Source organism: Kogia breviceps, chromosome 5 (assembly GCF_026419965.1).
Source record: "Kogia breviceps isolate mKogBre1 chromosome 5, mKogBre1 haplotype 1, whole genome shotgun sequence".
Taxonomy (NCBI): Eukaryota; Metazoa; Chordata; class Mammalia; order Artiodactyla; family Physeteridae; genus Kogia; species Kogia breviceps.
Genome location: NC_081314.1, coordinates 115595370 through 115612997, shown reverse-complemented (window position 1 = coordinate 115612997; position 17628 = coordinate 115595370). Strand labels below are relative to the sequence as shown.

At 35.2% G+C, this 17628-nt stretch overlaps 1 protein-coding gene across 1 annotated transcript in view; it reads right to left on the bottom strand.

Annotated features, from left to right (window-relative positions):
- The window catches only part of GBE1 (1,4-alpha-glucan branching enzyme 1), a 304227-nt gene that overhangs the window by 211800 nt on the left and 74799 nt on the right, over positions 1-17628 (bottom strand). The gene's annotated exons all lie outside the window — the stretch shown is intronic.

Below are 17628 nucleotides of genomic sequence, written 5' to 3'. Positions count from 1 at the left end.
AAACCATAATTCAAAAACAGTCATGTAACACAATGTTCATTGAAGCTCTATTTACAATAGGCAGGACATGGAAGCAACCTAAGTGTCCATCAACAGATGAATGGATAAAGGAGATGTGGCACTTATATACAATGGAATATTACTCAGCCATAAAAAGAAATGAATTTGAGTTATTTGTAGTGAGGTGGGTGGACCTAGAGACTATCATACAGAGCAAAGTAAGTCAGAAAGAGAAAAACAGGGCTTCCCTGGTGGCGCAGTGGTTGAGAGTCCGCCTGCCGATGCAGGGGTCGCGGGTTCATGCCCCATTCCGGGAAGATCCCACATGCCGCGGAGCAGCTAGGCCCGTGAGCCATGGCCACTGAGCCTGCTCATCCGGAGCCTGTGCTCCACGATGGAGAGGCCACAACAATGAGAGGCCTGCGTACTGCAAAAAAAAAAAAAAAAAAAAAAAGAAAGAGAAAAACAAATACCATATACTAACACATATATATGGAATCTAAAAAAAAATGGTTTTGATTAACCTAGGGGCAGGACAGAAATAAAGATGCAGAGGTAGAGAATGGACTTGAGGACACGGGGAGGGGGTAGGGTAAGCTGGGACGAAGTGAGAGAGTGGCATGGACATATATACACTACCAAATGTAAAATAGATAGCTAGTGGGAAGCAGCTGCATAGCACAGGGAGATCAGCTCGGTGCTTTGTAACCACTGAGAGGGGTGGGAGAGGGAGGGCGGGAGGGAGGGAGACGCAAGAGGGAAGAGATATTGGAACATATGTATATGTATAGCTGATTCACTTTGTTATACAGCAGAAACTAACACACCATTGTAAAGCAATTATACTCCAATAAAGATGTTAAAAAAAAAACTCTACAATTTAAAACCAACTCATTAAAACGTTTGTCACTTTTAACCACCTCCAAACAGAGCCAGCAAGGAGCCCTCTCATCCTTAAACACTCTCCCCCATCACTGAGGGACTAGGCCACTCACTGTACCAGTTTTTGAACACACTAAGCTCCTTCCATTCTCTCTTGACAATTAGCCATCTGTCCACTACACAAACCCTTTAAATGTATAATCTGGAGACAGAACTATCTGCTTTTTCTGTGGCTGCCCCTGTCTCCACTACGCACTGGGAGGAGATCTCCACTACTATGGGGACTGCTGCTCTACTTAGACTATGTGGAATCAAGCTCTTTGTTACCAGGCAGACACTCAGTGCCAATCAAGGTCATATCTACATACCTTCAGTGCATATTTTCTCTCCAAATTTCTCTTATTAAGGTTCCCAGAGAAACGAATGAACTAGATCTCAGACGAAGCACTATCAATCAAATAAGACAATAAGAGCTAATACAGAAATAGCAACCAAAAAGTCATAAGGTGGATATACCTCCAGCTTTAGTACTGGATTAGGTACACAGCAGAAATCAATAGTGTGCATTAAACAGTTACCAGAACTACTCCTTATTTTATAGTTACATGTAATATGCATTTTAAACTATAACCATGATATGGTTCATTATAAAGTATGTATTAACCATTTGCTTATAATTCATTGTCTTTGTTATCATTACTACTTATCTTTACAGAATGAATATCTCATAAGAGTAGCATAATCATGAATCACATTTTTAAATGATGATAACCTTATTTTCAAAAAAAGGTTAAAACACCTGTGATTCTCTTTATTGTCTTTCTTTCCTATACTAGACATTACAATCATTGTCTGTAAGCATGATTAAGTCCTACTAAATAACTCAATTGATCACCTAAGATCATACACTCAAAAGTCTGGCGGTTTTACTTCAATATCTACTTCAATATATTATATATATGAGTTCTCTTTCAAGTCAGCCCACTTCTTTTAATTTTCCTGTCTCACAACTCGAAGGTAAACAATGTACATCATTTTATTACGTATATATCTATTGTATCATACACATACGTATATGTGTGAATATATGTACATATACACAAACTCAACACTGATGTGTTATAGTTTAGATATAAAATTATCTCAAAAGTATAAATCAGTTTCCATTTTGGGACAATACACCACCAATGAGCCTAGCAAGAGAGTCCACACATTCAAAATGTAATCCAGCAAAGACATGTTTTGACAAATTAGACAAAAATGTTCATATTTGCCATTGAATCTTTTTAAAAATGCTGGACAAAAGCTAAAAAGGAGTTAGTTAGTGAAGAAATGCTTATTGTAAATGTACTAGGTGTCAGGCACCGTGCTAAGAGCTCTCACATCTACACAATTTCATCCACTCTTACTTGCTTTACAGCACCATTCATAGCAGGCTCTTCCTATATGGCTGATGTTGAAGCCTTAAATCAAAATAAAGTCCAGATGAGGATAATTCATTTGCTTGCAACAATGAATTCCCATTTTCTGTATGCCTAACATGACCATGATTTCTTACTAAGCCTCTGAGAATGAATGAATCTCAATCTTCATTGAGAAAAGATTAACAACTCTGTAATGTTGCAATTACCTTCTGGGTAATGATGGTATATTTAGAGGAGATTTCAGTTTGTGATTACCTCACCCTGTGGAGAGGAGGAAAAAAGAGAACAAATATGGACCATTTTCTATAGCAACTTTTCCTTTAAAAAGGAAATGAAAGTTATAGTCAATAGACTTACCTTTTGACAGAGTTTATTTTGATTTAAAATGTACAATTAATCTGAGATACTTTTGTGCTAGTCAGCATGACCTAGTCATTAAAAAAAAAAAAAAAAGTTGTAACTGCCAAGAAGGATAAAGCTATAAAGCACTTAAGGTTATGTTACTACTCATCTGAGTAGGTCTTAGGAGAAAGTAAGCCAGTAAAAGATAAAATGCCCCTTCTGACTTAGTAATCCTTAGAAAAAAAGGATCAGCTATGTTGATTGATTGACAGGAGCCACAGGCTGATCACAGACTAGAGCTGCAGCAACTGGTATCAACTCTCTCCCCCAACTCTACTCCTCTGATTTTTCTCAAGCAGGAGAAACTTCATGACCCAAAACACAGCCCAAACCTCAGCATCTGCTCAGAACAAGGGACCCCTATGTCTTGAAACTACAAAATGCAGTTCCAGGGCTAGAGAGAATGGTCAAGATTAGTACCCAACTATACATTCTTATTCAACTTACTTTTTCTTAATGCCTTGGGCTGAGAGTGCACAGTTAGATAGGACACAGAATAATCTTGGAGCACCCTCATTTCCTCTAATTAATCTAAAACCAATTCTGTAGTAGTAGAGTTTACAAATCTAGCCAACACATGCACCCAATATATATTCTTATTTATGTTTGCTTTTCTACTTTGACAACTTCATTCTTCATATGCTTTAACTTCCAGAAGAGTACTACCCATTGGACAGAATTATAAATGAGATAACAATCCATCAGGTGGTAACATTAAAACATTAGGAAATACAATTTATAAGGATTGAGTAGCTATGCTGTTGAGTTGTTAGGAGAATTCAGAAGGCAGACCCCACTTTTGTTCTCAGGTTTTAGTTTGGTTTGATAAGTTTGGTTACTTTTTCCATCAGGAGAAGAGTAAACCATACTTGGATCCAATATAATAAGTTATTAAATTCTTTCAGAAACTTTCTTTATATGTTCACTGTAATAGTTCAATTAAAATGTACCTTTTTGGGGCTAAACTTTATAAAGAATCCCTATTAAAGGCGAGTCCTGAATACAAGTTAAATACAAGCTAACCATAAATTTAATTTAAGATTTTAAACCTATTTCTAACTTAAAGAAAGGTTAAAGCAATCTACTTTTAATTAAATATATCTATGGCCAACTTAATTCCAAATCTTAAGGTTTTGCAACCCAATTTCTCATGATAAGAATATTACTAAAACTCATCTGCATTGAATGACAATCTTCCATTCCTCTCTGCTCTCTGAATCCATTATCTCTCTCATGGGAATGAATGCTTTGCTATGACTGATGATGAATAAGATATATAGGACAAATGATGCACTTTTTCATTTAAAAGACTAAAAAGGAAATTCACTTTAGTCTCCTTTCTGCCTAGTTTCATTAAAATCTAAATACAGCTATTCTAAGAGATTTTTTTCTAGCTCAGTTCAATTTGACAAAAAACGCCTCACGTATCATTTAAATCAATTACAGATTATCTGGAAATACACCTCAGAAGTTTCATTTTGACACTTTTTGGTTTAAAAATAAACACACAAAATGTCACCAAGATAAATAAGCAATCAGAAAATCCTAAAAAGAAAAAACAGTATCGTGAAAGAGTACATTGTTTATAATTATTACTAAATTATATTTTAAGAGTTGTTTCAACTTTAGACAGTATTTAAGAAAATATCTTTATATAATTCTTTATTTGTAAAATATCTTTATATTTTATAAATATATCTTTATTTTTTTTAACCTGAAAAATTATACAGCAATGGCCACAATGCTTAGAATAACATTGAAATCTCAATTTAATTTTATTACTAGATGAGCTTAGGCAATCCCTGACATTTAAAAAAAGACCATCCATTTCACCTGCTGGATGAAAATTATTGTCCCTCTTTATCATTGTTGAATTTCCATGACTTAGCACAGTTTCTGGCACATAGAAGATGCTCAATAAATACTGCTACCTAAGGTAAGGGAAGCCGGAGGAAAGAAGGAGAAGTTGTTGAATGTAAACTATAGATTTTCACATGCTGTTCTAACTTCAAGGATTTGAAACAAACCTACTTTCTAAAAAATCACCATATGCCCATGCACAACTGTATATTTAATGAATTAGTACATTATTTTGGAAATACTACAATTTTAACAGAGTAAGCACCTTATTTTAAGATTATATTCTATTACTCCAGGGGGAAATAAAAGAAAGAAACACTTTGATTTTACTTGCCCAGAGTTTAGATGTACTGGTAATCATATATACACATTATGTTATGCTACTTTAGAAGTCTCTGATAAATTGCTACAAAGTTAATTGTTTGCTTTAAATGGATTAAGAAATAAAGTTCCATCTTCTTTTCCTTAAGAACCCAGACCCTTTTATAAACCTGAAACTCTTACACTTCTTAATATTAGTTACTAGCCTTGCTCAGGATTAATAAGATCAAAGATATATCCAAGGAAAAGGAGGAAGGGGGGGAAGCAAGAAAAAGGGCAGGAAGGAGGGAGGGAAAGGGAGCAAGTAAGAAAGGAAGGAGAAAGAAACCAGTGCACCAAAAATGTTTTCTTCCTTGAATAGAAATGTACATAATACACTGATGTAGCTATTTATGATGTAGTTATTTAAAGAAGTTTGGGTTCACTTAGAAGAAAATAGGGTAAAAAATGCCTCTAGTGATTTGTGTATCCTCTAAATCATGTGAAGAGAAACCCATGTACTTGGTCTGATTATTCCCCATTTCTCCATGCTAGGAACTGCCTTAAGATCCCTCTGAGTTTCTCACATCTGCTTTTTGAGACCCTGGAGGCTGACATCAACAGACAGTAAAACTTAGGACTCCCCTGCCCTCCAGCTTCAGGCTGGGTCTGACCAATGGAAGATGCTGGCATAAGAGAAATAGTGAGATATTTAGCATCCCCTTCCATCCCTGCTTCTTTCAGGCCTTTCTTTCTGGCCACAGATTCTGAAACTGGGCTCCTCTTGAGGGCTCCAGCTCTAACTATGCTCCAGTAACCATTCCCTTCTTTCCCAGACCGATGCCCAAAGGTAGAAACAACAGCTTCTGATTCTGGTTGTTCCCTTGACCCTCACCAGCCTTCTCTGAAGAGTCCTTCATGAAACTATCTCCAGTGAAACCCCTGAGTGAGCCATCTGTGCCCTGCTGCTCCCTAATATAGAGGCAAAAATCCTGTGACTCTAAAGAAAAATTCTTCAACAGAATCAAGTCTTCAGATCACTAAAGATGACACTCACATTTACTGGAGCTAAGCACACGTAGCAGTGGGCTGAGACATCAGAAATAAAGAAAGCAAGTTAGAACTGCTGGGGTTAAAACCAAACAAGCAAACAAACAAATAAACAAATTCCTAGAAAGAGCCCAGAACTGTCAATCTGCACATGGTTCATTCACTTTCAGTCCTGATGGATTTCTCTTCTCTCCCACTTCCCCCTTATTGGGATGAACATATTTGAACAAACACAACTTCACATTTCCATACATAAAGTGATGTCTAGATTAAGCATACATCAGCCTGGCCTATCTGTTTCATCAGTTGGCAAGTATATCATACACACTTATCACAATAGAGATACAATTCACTTACATTTTAAGGAGTAATTTTTAATTAAAATGGTCATGGTTACTCACATAATGATAGCCTTTTAAGAAAATCTTCCAAAGTTTTCATTATTATTTTTACAGAAACATTGTAAGCACCAAGTATGTAATGATGCTTCTATAGGTTAATTCAAAAAGTTAAAAACTAATGAACGGTTCTTACATTACAGTAAATATTGTTCGCTGCAGAGTCAACTAGAAAACTAGGACTACAGATATTGTTCACAGTCTAATACCATGACCCTGGGCCACTACATTTAGTCTGTCCAGGCTGCTATGACAAAATACCACAGACTAGATGGTTCAAACAACAGACATTTATTTCTCACAGTTCTGGAAACTGGGAAATCCAGGATCAAGGTACCAGAGGATTTGATTCCTGGTGAGGACCCGCTTCCTGGCTTGCAGACTGTCACCTTCTCATTGTGTCCTCACATGATAGAGAGATAGAGAGCGAGCTCTGATCTCTCTTCCTAGTCTATTAAGGATATTAATCCCATCATTGGGTCCCCATGACCTTATCTAAGACTAATTACCTCCCAAAGACCTCAACTCCAAATATCATCACGTTGGGGGTTAGGACTTCAACATATCGACTGGGGGGTGGGGGGGCCATAAACATTCAGTCTTTAACAGCCACCTAAAGGAGACTCTTTCCAGCATTATGTTTAAATTCAGCCTTACTTTTTTCTTCTGAAAACCTTTACTCATGTCCTAAGATTTTCTAAGCTCCCAAACGTTCTCTCCATTCTGCCATTTTCCTCCCAGGAAACTCCTCCCAGAGAATTTCTTCATGGGACTTCTCTTTTCACTCTCTTCCTAATTTTTCTCTATGGCTGTTGCACAACCCGACTACTACTCTTTCACTTTACTCTCTCCTGAGCTCGAGTGATGGATTCCTGCATCCCAGGTCTTCTTCTTTCTTGGTTTATTCCTTCCTTTTGCTGGCATCCATACATAACCTTCTTAGGAAGAATTTTTTAAAGATAATGCTTCCTGAATTCCTAAATATCTGAAAATATCTGCCTAGACTCCTGAGTGATAAATTGGACAGGGAGTAGGAATCAAATATCCTCCACCCAAGAAATCTGAAGTAATTATTTCATTGTTGTCTACTTTCCCCTGTAAGTGATGAGCCTGTCTGATTCTTTCCCAGAAGACATGTGTTTTTCTTTCCTTCCAGAAGATTCTCTTAAAAAAAAAAAATGCATTTCTGCTTTGGGTTCCACCCTGCCTACTATGTGCTATGGTGCACATAGTAGTCTTGTGACTTCCCCAACAAAGATAGAGGGGTGGAAGATGAAAAGGAAGGATATATGAAACTACAGTTGCTGCTGGCTTATAAACAATAAAAGTCCTCAAAAAAAGAAGGCAATGCATCATCCACATTAAACTCTACCCCCAAGAAACTGTGATTCAGAAAATGTGTTATTCACCCTCGAATCTTTACTTTACCAACACCCAAGCTACTCTGCTTCAAGAGTTACATGGACCACACAATGGGGGGCAGGGAAATCATTATGAAGAGGAAACTGTTCTTCAACAGATGGAACATCAAAAAGGCTGTTTAAAGTAAAGCATAACTAATTTGCTACAATGTAGGAAAAGAATATAACAGTATCTCTCACTATGGAGTTTTCTAGAATTCTGAATAACTTAAATTCTATAGTACATATTTCTTTACCATAAAAAGACTTAAAAATTTACAAAGTTGGTAAACCTAACTCTAAAAAAAATTATTGAAAATACTTTAACAGATGCAGGGCCACTGAGCTAAACTATTAAAGGGATGCTTTAGAATACCTAAACTACAATGTGAAGGGGGTCTTGTAGACCTGCATAACTCAGCAGGCCTAACAGAAGGGAAATACTATTCCAGTGATGAGAATCCAGAATGGAACCCACCCTACTTATTTCACAGAGGGACTTAATACAGGGAATTGGTTACACAGGTAACAGATGAAATGAGAATTCAAATATAGGACAATTAAGTAACCCAGGGATTAGCAATAATAGGAATCTGGTAATGCCCCTAAGGAAGAGGCAGAATTTACTGGAACCCAGAAGCCAGGACCATCTAGCAGAAGCTGGAAATAAGGCAAGCCTTCGCCGCAGGAACTGAGCTCACAGAAAGAAAAGCAAAAAGAACGACAACACACCTGCTTCAGGAGGCAAGGCTAGCCTCACTTTAGACAGAGGGTGGGCAAGGCAGTAACGGAGAATTTCCTGGCTTCTCCCTCCTCCTATCCTCAAGTTTCCCCCACTAGCGCCTCCAACTAAACCAACTCTACAGAAACAGAGTTCACAGGGGTGTGGGAAATGTGATGCAGAGCAGAGCAGAAAAGGGTGTGTGAAAGGATATTAGGGCAAACAAACAAATGACCAGCACAGCCAAATAGCTGAATTTGATAAGAATATCAATAACCAAGGCAACCCAGACAATTAAAAGCACATGTTCACATAAAATCCGGTACACAAAATTTCATAAAAGCATTATTCACAATAATAGCTTTTATTCACAATAGCTAAGAAGTAGAAACAACATAAATGTCCATCTGCTCAGGAATGGATAAACATAATGGGGTATATTTACATAATAGAATATTATCCAGCCATAAAAAGGAGTGAAGGACTGACTGCTACATACTACAAAATGAATGATCCTTGCAAACAGTATAATAAGTGAAAGAAGCCATAAACAAAAGGCAACATACCGTATGATTCCATTTATAATGAAATGCCCAGAATAGGCAAATCCATACAGACAGAAAATAGATTAGTGGTTGCCAAAAAATAGAGGAAAGAGAAGAATTGGGACTAAATGACAAAACATATGAGGTTTCTGGTTAAAGTGATGGAAATGTTCTGAAATTAGCGGCAATGGTTAAACACCATAGTGACTATACTAAACACCACTGAAGTATACAATTTGAAATGGTGAATGTTATGTTATGTGAATTATATCTCAACTTTTAAAATGTTAAAAAAAGAAAGAAAGAAAACAAATAACTAAGAAGTGAGAGTATATCATAAGTCTTCAAGATTTAGGTCAAAAGTCATTAGTCCCCATGGTTGTTGGGCAGTGACCCTGCACCACGATATCACTACTGAAGGTCACTGATACTTGCTGAGAAAATGCGGTATTATTTTCAGGTTCCTAATCTCTAAATAATACATCTGAGGTCCTTCTGCCACTGATTTACAAGCAAAACTAAGACAGCTAAGTCATTTTTTCAGGAACCCATCATAAGAGGTGGGTCTCTGACAGTCAAAATTAAAATGAATACTTCCACAGTTTCACATGAGGAATTGCAAAGCTACAAAGAAGCAAAAATTTCCTTTTTTTTTTTTCAATATCTATTCAAGCTTAAAAACACTTCCAACTTTTTTTTTTTTTTTTTGTGGTACGCGGGCCTCTCACTGCTGTGGCCTCTCCCGCTGCGGAGCACAGGCTCCGGACGCGCAGGCCCAGCGGCCATGGCTCACGGGCCCAGCCGCTCCGCGGCACGTGGGATCTTCCCGGACCGGGGCACGAACCCGTGTCCCCTGCATCGGCAGGCGGACTCTCAACCACTGCGCCACCAGGGAAGCCCCCAACTTTTTTTAATAACAAAATAGAGAGGGATTGAAAAAGTAAAGAATACAAGCTAGTAACAGGGGGAAGAGGGAAAGGATGTAAGGAGAGAGCTACAGATTCAAAGCCTGAAAGTAAAACAGACAAAGCTTCAAGACTCATCAGTGAATTCCAGCTGACCTGCTTGGGACAACTGTCTGGATAAGTAAAACAAACAGTGCTTTAAACCTTTTACAGATTTACTACATTTCTGTAAACCACCCCCCTACAGTGCAAAATGATATTCAGTTATGTTATCTGTGGCATAAGAAAGAAAATCACAACAAATTAAATTGGAGTTGCCTTAAATGCCTATCTCAAGTGACAGCTTCTTAGAGTAATACAATTTGAACTTAAAATAGTTTACAAAGAATGCTGATATATGTTAGAGTCAGTCACACTTAGGGCTAGATGTTACTCATAAAACAGAACAACACTTCTCTAAGAAAACCTCTAACTTGATAAGAGAATAATATGAATAATGTTCCTTCTTTCTATAAGTAAATGCTGAGCTTAATAAAGTCACTTTAATGGATAAAATTATAAAAATGTCAAAAGACAAGTGCTGAAGAACAACCATAAACAAAATAATTTTATAGACACTAAGTACAAGTGAAACACCAAAACTGAAACCTAACAAAAAGTACTGTATTATCCAAACAGCATAAATTTTTAACAAGATACTTACAAAAAAGCAACACAAGGCTAGAAAATTATTAGTTATGTCACACAGTTCAAAATCTACCTTCTAGCATTAAGGTTTCTAACAGCATCCCTAAAATCCCAGGAAGTAAAGATGCTTCCCTATAAAAATAATCCCATTAGGCATTATCACAAAGCTCTCTGATCCAGCACAACAACAGCTGGGGCCAGAAGTTGGTTCATATATTGAAAATATTGGTTAAAGCAGAGAATGATTATATATATATAGTAAAAATTCTATATATATTAAAAATGTTGCTGTAACTTAAAACACAAATATAAATATTCACTCACCTTCTGATATAAGATTACAGCCATTTTTTAAGTTTAGGTCCTTTGATTAGGATTTTGTATCATCTTTCTTATATGAACCTATACCTACAATGCAATATTTATAATTTCCAATTTCCTCTGGATTAAAACAGATTGAAAGCTAAAAGGTATATGCAAAATAATTGGCATCTGAAATCGTTAGATTTATATGATTTTTTGCAGTTCACTTGTGCATGCTTAATTCAAAATAACTTTCCAACTTATCCTTACTGAGATTTTTCCCAATATTTAATAATTTTCTTTGCTGTCACACTCACAGTTCATCACTTTACATAATATTATATTATAGAATTCTAATGAAAAGAATGGGCATTCACAGGATTAGAGGCAGATGGGAAACTGGCTCATTATAAGCACACAAAGCAACTGGCAGGAGCAGAATTGCATACATGAAGTAGACCACAGTTTACTCCCCATGGATGCTCAGTATCCTGTGGGAAGCAGGCAGTCTCATTTACAGTGAGCCTGTCAAGCAGAAATAAATTCAGTAAGTCTAATAAGTAGACAACGGTTAAGTAAACCTCCACTGTACATCTATTCCACTGAAAGTGAATAATCCATCAGTGAACACAGATAAAAGGGGCGAGAGAATCAACATCAGATTGGAAAGCTAGAGAAAGTTCGAACAACTTTCTATAGAAATGCCTATTGGCTGATTAGTTATTTTAAGCTCACATCCATCAAAGAGACTATTTCTCAGCACTGGTGCGGGTTTCGTTAACAACCCTAAAGCCTTCTACCTCTACCTTGTAGTTTGCCACCCCATCACCAAAATAAACAGTATCAGGGGTCCCCAGACACACTGGAAATTCACTTTCTAGAAACATCACCATCTCCAATAAGCCAAACTGACGGAAGCCACATAACAAAAATGCATTCACAGAGGACCCATGGGAGTCGAAAATGTCTACATTGCAAAAGATTCCTTGAAGTTCCATTTGAATCCAAAGGTCAGTAGACATTCCAAAGAAAACTTCTCAACAATCTATTGGAGCATTACCCTACCTGGCACCAACTCCCCTCTGCTCCCACAGAAAAGACTATAAGATATCAAAAGCTCTCGGGCTTCCCTGGTGGTGCAGTGGTTGAGAATCTGCCTGCTAATGCAGGGGACATGGGTTCGAGCCCTGGTCTGGGAGGATCCCACATGCCGCGGAGCAACTGGGCCCGTGAGCCACAACTACTGAGCCTGCGCGTCTGGAGCCTGTGCTCCACAGCAAGAGAGGCCGAGATAGTGAGAGGCCCGCACACCGCGATGTAGAGTGGCCCCCGTTGCCCCCCACAACTAGAGAAAGCCCTCGCACAGAAACGAAGACCCAACACAGCAAAAATAAGTAAATTAATTAATAAACTCCTACCCCCAACATTAAAAAAAAAAAAACTCTGGAAAGTTTACACTTTATATTATGAAATGTGTTATTTGCCATGGGGATCATTTATATTATTATTCCCAATTTTTCATAAGCCTCCATAATATCAAATTCTGCTTCCAGTATCACCAACATAAGGCTTGGTCAAATTATTTGGTTAATGAAATGGAAGTACAAATTACATTTGCCAATTCTGAGCTGAATCTTTCGGAGCCACGACAGGTCCCCTTCACTGCTCTTTCTGTCACAAGATCGGCACATCTCACACAGGGTCTGCTCCATCACCCTGGATCCTGGAAAGAATTTGACACTTGGGACAGAGCCACAGCTGACAACCACAGCCAACATGAGCAAGAAGTGGCCTTTGTTATTGTAAGCCATTAAAATGTTGGAGATTTTTGTAACAAGCCATACCTCAGTGAAAGCTAACACAACAACCATCGATTTAGTTGAAGGAAGAGAATACAAAGGAGGTTGACATCAGTGCTATACCTTCCAACCATAAATGACTTCTAAACGAATAAATAATGATCACTAATTTTCAGATCAGTGTTTCTCAAACTAGCTATGATGATGGACCAGTTACCTTTACTTTTAAAATTTTCCAATCTATTATAGAGCAGTACTTACATAAAATATTAAAAAATGAATTATTAGAAAATCAAAAGAAAAGAAGACTTTCAAAATTTAAGCCCCAATATTTATATTATCATTATTACATTCAACAGAAATAAAATTACTCTTTCAAACTGCTATTAAAGTTTCTAAATACTTACCCCCAATTTCTGACAATATATTATTATTGCAAACCAATTACAGTGCACAGAACCACACTGCTCCACAGAGCACACTTCAAAGAGCACTGTTTCAGAGCATGTGAAATTAAGAAATATAAAGGCTTTTGTGATGATGTAAACTTCTTGGCAATTGTATAAATGGAAATTAAATTGTAGACAAATTGTGTCCAGAAAAGAGGTAAAATTTTTCCATAGCATCTTTCCCACTCTGCAAAAATATCTGTGGTTCATTTTTCTATAGGCATAAAAATCAGGGGTTTTTTTTCACCTTGTTTTTTCAGTCTATCAATGATAGACATTTAGGTTATTTGAAAAGTGCCTAGCTCCCAGACTTAGTAATTTTAAATGAAATGTTTTCAGTTATAACAAATAGGAACCCAATTATTTTATATTGACATATGTAGTTAACTGCCTTTCTCTCTACTTATTATTATCTAACTACTGAAAAGCAGCTAGTTTTCTCCAATTATTTAGCAACCTGCAATAAACATGATTTAGTTCTAAAACCCCAAGTATATTTTAAATCACATTTAATTTTCTAAAGAATGAATCTTTCCTTTATTAAAGATGATTCAAAGTTTCAGAAATTAATCTCAAGCCTTTAAAGTAGTTTCTGGCTGGCCCAGAAATACTTTTTGGGTGGTAAGATTCCAATCTTGATGAATGTCATTATACATCCACTGTCCTGGGTTGCTGCAGCAGCTGCTAGCTGCTTAAAAGAGCGAGTTTTTTAAAAAATGATTGAAAGGAAAAGAAATGATTGTTTCATTTTCTCTCAAAAGAAGAAAAATATGTGAAATATATTTAAAGTGAAAGTGCTTTCTAAGTTTTAAAAATATGGATGGCAAAAGCCAGAGCCACCTCAGTTTGGGCAAAACAGAGACTACGTCATTTGACTTTTGCAAGGCTCAACTGCCTTTTGAAATTAACAGTATTTTTTTTTAATAAGAAAAAGACTTTTGCAAATTTGAGTACTTTTTCAATATTGTCAATTAAGATTTCTATAGCATTGAGTAACGTATAAATTTATAATTTGCAATCTACTTAGTTTCTAGAGCAACCCAGTTAGGCAGGTAAGAGGAATATCATCACCTTTAACCCCAGTAAGCCAGATGAAGAACCATGTTTAGAGAGCTCCGCTGTGGGTTCAAACTCTAAACCCTATTCTTTTTTTTTTTGTCTACACACCAATACATGGTAATTTCCTTCTTAAAGATCATTTATGTTTGACAACAATAAGCATTTGTACCTAAAATATTTTCAGGTCAGTTGGCAAAAAAATACAACAGAACAGCATACTTTTACCAGCAGTACTATATGTATAGTAAAGTACAGTGCAATTTCTAAAATGATTAGAAGAGAAGAGAGACATCATAATATGCTAACATATTTTGATTACTGGTATAATTTTCTATAATACAGAATTAAAGGCTACACAGTTTTAAATTTTCATTTCTTCTGAAAAATTCTCAGAAATAGATGGTTAATCATTTAGATAAAAATTGAATTAACAACATTTCCTTTTACTGTTTTCCTGTTACTGTAAATATAAGTAACAATTTATTCCTTAGCAGAAATAAGATTTTTGTTGTTGGTTTTTGAAGATGTGTTTTATATTATCTTTGGAGGTGTAGGGAAGAGGTAGATACAAAAGCAATGTTTTAAATTATATATGTATACACTTCCATGATAAAAATATAAGTAAAATGATGTTACTTTTTACAACTCTGCCTATAGGTAAAGAAGCAATAGGGCTTTTTAGGTGATATTTCAAGTACATAAATAGAAGTTAAGCTTACTGTTACATTAAATGACGAAGTAAGGAATTCTTAAAAATAACCCACGTTACAGTTAGAAATTATTTCCATAGAATTTTTTAAGTTTACTGCTGTTTCAACTTGGCTGATAAATATGAAGTTATATGAATACAGTTAAATGTTTTTAAAAACGTTTTAATATCATTAGCAAAACCACCTAGAATACTTTTTATTAATCTTCGTTTGCACTTTTTAATTTTAAAAAATCAGCTGTGATTTTTTAGCTAATTAACACAAATTGTATTTTCCCTTCAGTTTAGTACAAATTTATACAATGGAAGACTAACTACAAAATCTAACACATTTTTGATGCTGAGAAAAACCTCAACAAAGAAAAATAACTTTCTTCTTGCTCATCTCTTCATAGCCATAAGAAATAGATTTTTATGTAAATACAGGAAAAAATATAGAATTCCTTAATTGTATTTTTTAAAAAGACATGCTTAGTTCAGAATTATGGGTATATTTTCAGCTATGCTGTCATTATCATCAAAATTCTATATTCTACAAAGTTACATTAAATTAACACTCAGGTATAACATTCTTTCCCAAAGAACTATTATTTTAAATGAATTATTAACCCAGAATTTTGGCTCTACTCTCAATTTGAAAGTTGTTTTTCTTTATTTATTTTTTTAAGCCAAAGCTCTTTAGTGAGAAAAGTTTGAGATCCCATATATAAGGAGATCCTGAGACTGTATAACAGGGAAAAAAAAAAAAAAATCCCTTCATCTAGATAAGTAAATAAATTTAAATTTTCCCAACATACTGCCTGTTAATTATTTTAACAGTTAACTGTATTATATCATACTTCCTATTTTCTATCACAATTTCATTTATCTTAGTCATTCCTATCTCTCCAGTAAAAATAAAGGCCCACTGATTAAATCTGATATTCTTCGTGCCCTTAGACACTAAATAAATATTGCTTGATTGAAAATAATTGGCTGAATGTTGTTTCAAGGATATGGTGAGATTTTAAATTATGTGATACACCTTCACAAAGAGTAGGATTTTCAAAACAAATTAAATTGAAAAAAAAAAAGTTAACAGAGGATATTTTTACATTAAAATAGGGACTAGATAATTTTGAGTTTTCTCTTTGCAAAAGATTTTATAAATTGTTATACTTTTAATATTTAAACATTAAATCCTAAATCCTTAAAAATTTTAAATACAGTTTCCAATCACATATATGGTCCGACTGGATTTACAAGGAATAACTTTTAATAAATCAGCATTAGTCATTATGTTAGCTTCCAAATCTAGTTTCATACAGTCCCTTTCATATATTTTTATATTTCTAAAGCCTATTTAGTAGGTTCGATCATAAATATAGGGGAGAGGTAATCAAACGCAAGTACCAAATTTTAACTGAGGTTCTTATAGCAGTTTTGGTATCTGTATGTAAAACTTTAACTTGAACACTCTCAAGCAATATCTCTCAATAAATGGCAGTAAAAAGAATTAATAAAATAGAATGCCAAAAAGTGCCTTGATTATAGGTTGATATCAAAGTGGTCTATTAATATAAAACTAGTGGTCAAGGCAGTCACTTAAAGATGGGGAAATAGTCATGTTTATGTATGAGAAAAAATTATAACAATTTTAACAACAATTTAAGTGAAAAGACTCCTAGCCTCAAAATAGATTTCATAATAATCACCAGGCCAGCTATATGAATCAGCAGACACACGATCTTTCTCAAAAGTTTCCCTAAAGTTTTCAGTAACTCTAGAAACACAGGCAGCTGGCATCATCTAATTTGAGGGACTACACAAAGAATAATTTTAAGTCCTTAGACCTGCTTTTTGCAATAAGGAAGCCACCAGACAAAGGTGGTTTACTTGTGCTTAAGATGAGGTTAGTGCAACTGAGAAACTAAATTTAAAGTTTTATTTAATTTTAATTACTTTATTAAATGTAAATTTTAAAACTATTACTCATTTGAGTTGCTAGAACTTTTAATAATGGTTGGAAAAACTTAGGTATGTACTTTTAAACTGAAAATTGTATTAAATCTAAATATTGATCAAGTATTTCCAATGGAAAAATACCAGATTTAGAAAGTATAGTACAAAAGAATGAAAATATCTCGCTAACAAATTTTATATTGATTACATGTTAAAATATGTTTTGACATATTGGGTTAAATAAAAATCTATCATTATTAAAATTCATTCAGTTGTTCTCCTTTATTTTTTTAGTATAGCCACTAAAATTTCTGAATTATATAAATGGTATCCATTATATTTCTGTTGGACAGTGCTGCCTTAGATAATATAAATAAAATCAAAACTTTTTTTAAAGTCAGGCTCCTTAAGGTATAATTTACACATAGTAAAATTCACTCTTTTACATGTATAGTTCTATAAATTTTGACAAATGTATACAGTCATGTAACCACAATCAAGACATAATACATTTTTCATCACCCCAGAAAGTCCCCTTATGTTTCTCTGTAATCAGCTCAAACCTCCCACCCCTAAACCCTGACAACTCAGTTTTCTGTCCCTACAGTTTTGCTCTTTGCAGAACAGTACAGCATGTAGACTTCTGAGTCCAGGAAAATCAAACTTTAAAGACCACACTACCCTATGGTACTAAAGGATTATTATCATTTTGGTATTTCCTCTCCTTGTATTACAAACATTTTACCAAGGCCTAGTTTGCCAGTTATTCCATTTTCAAAACTGAGCTTTTTTCC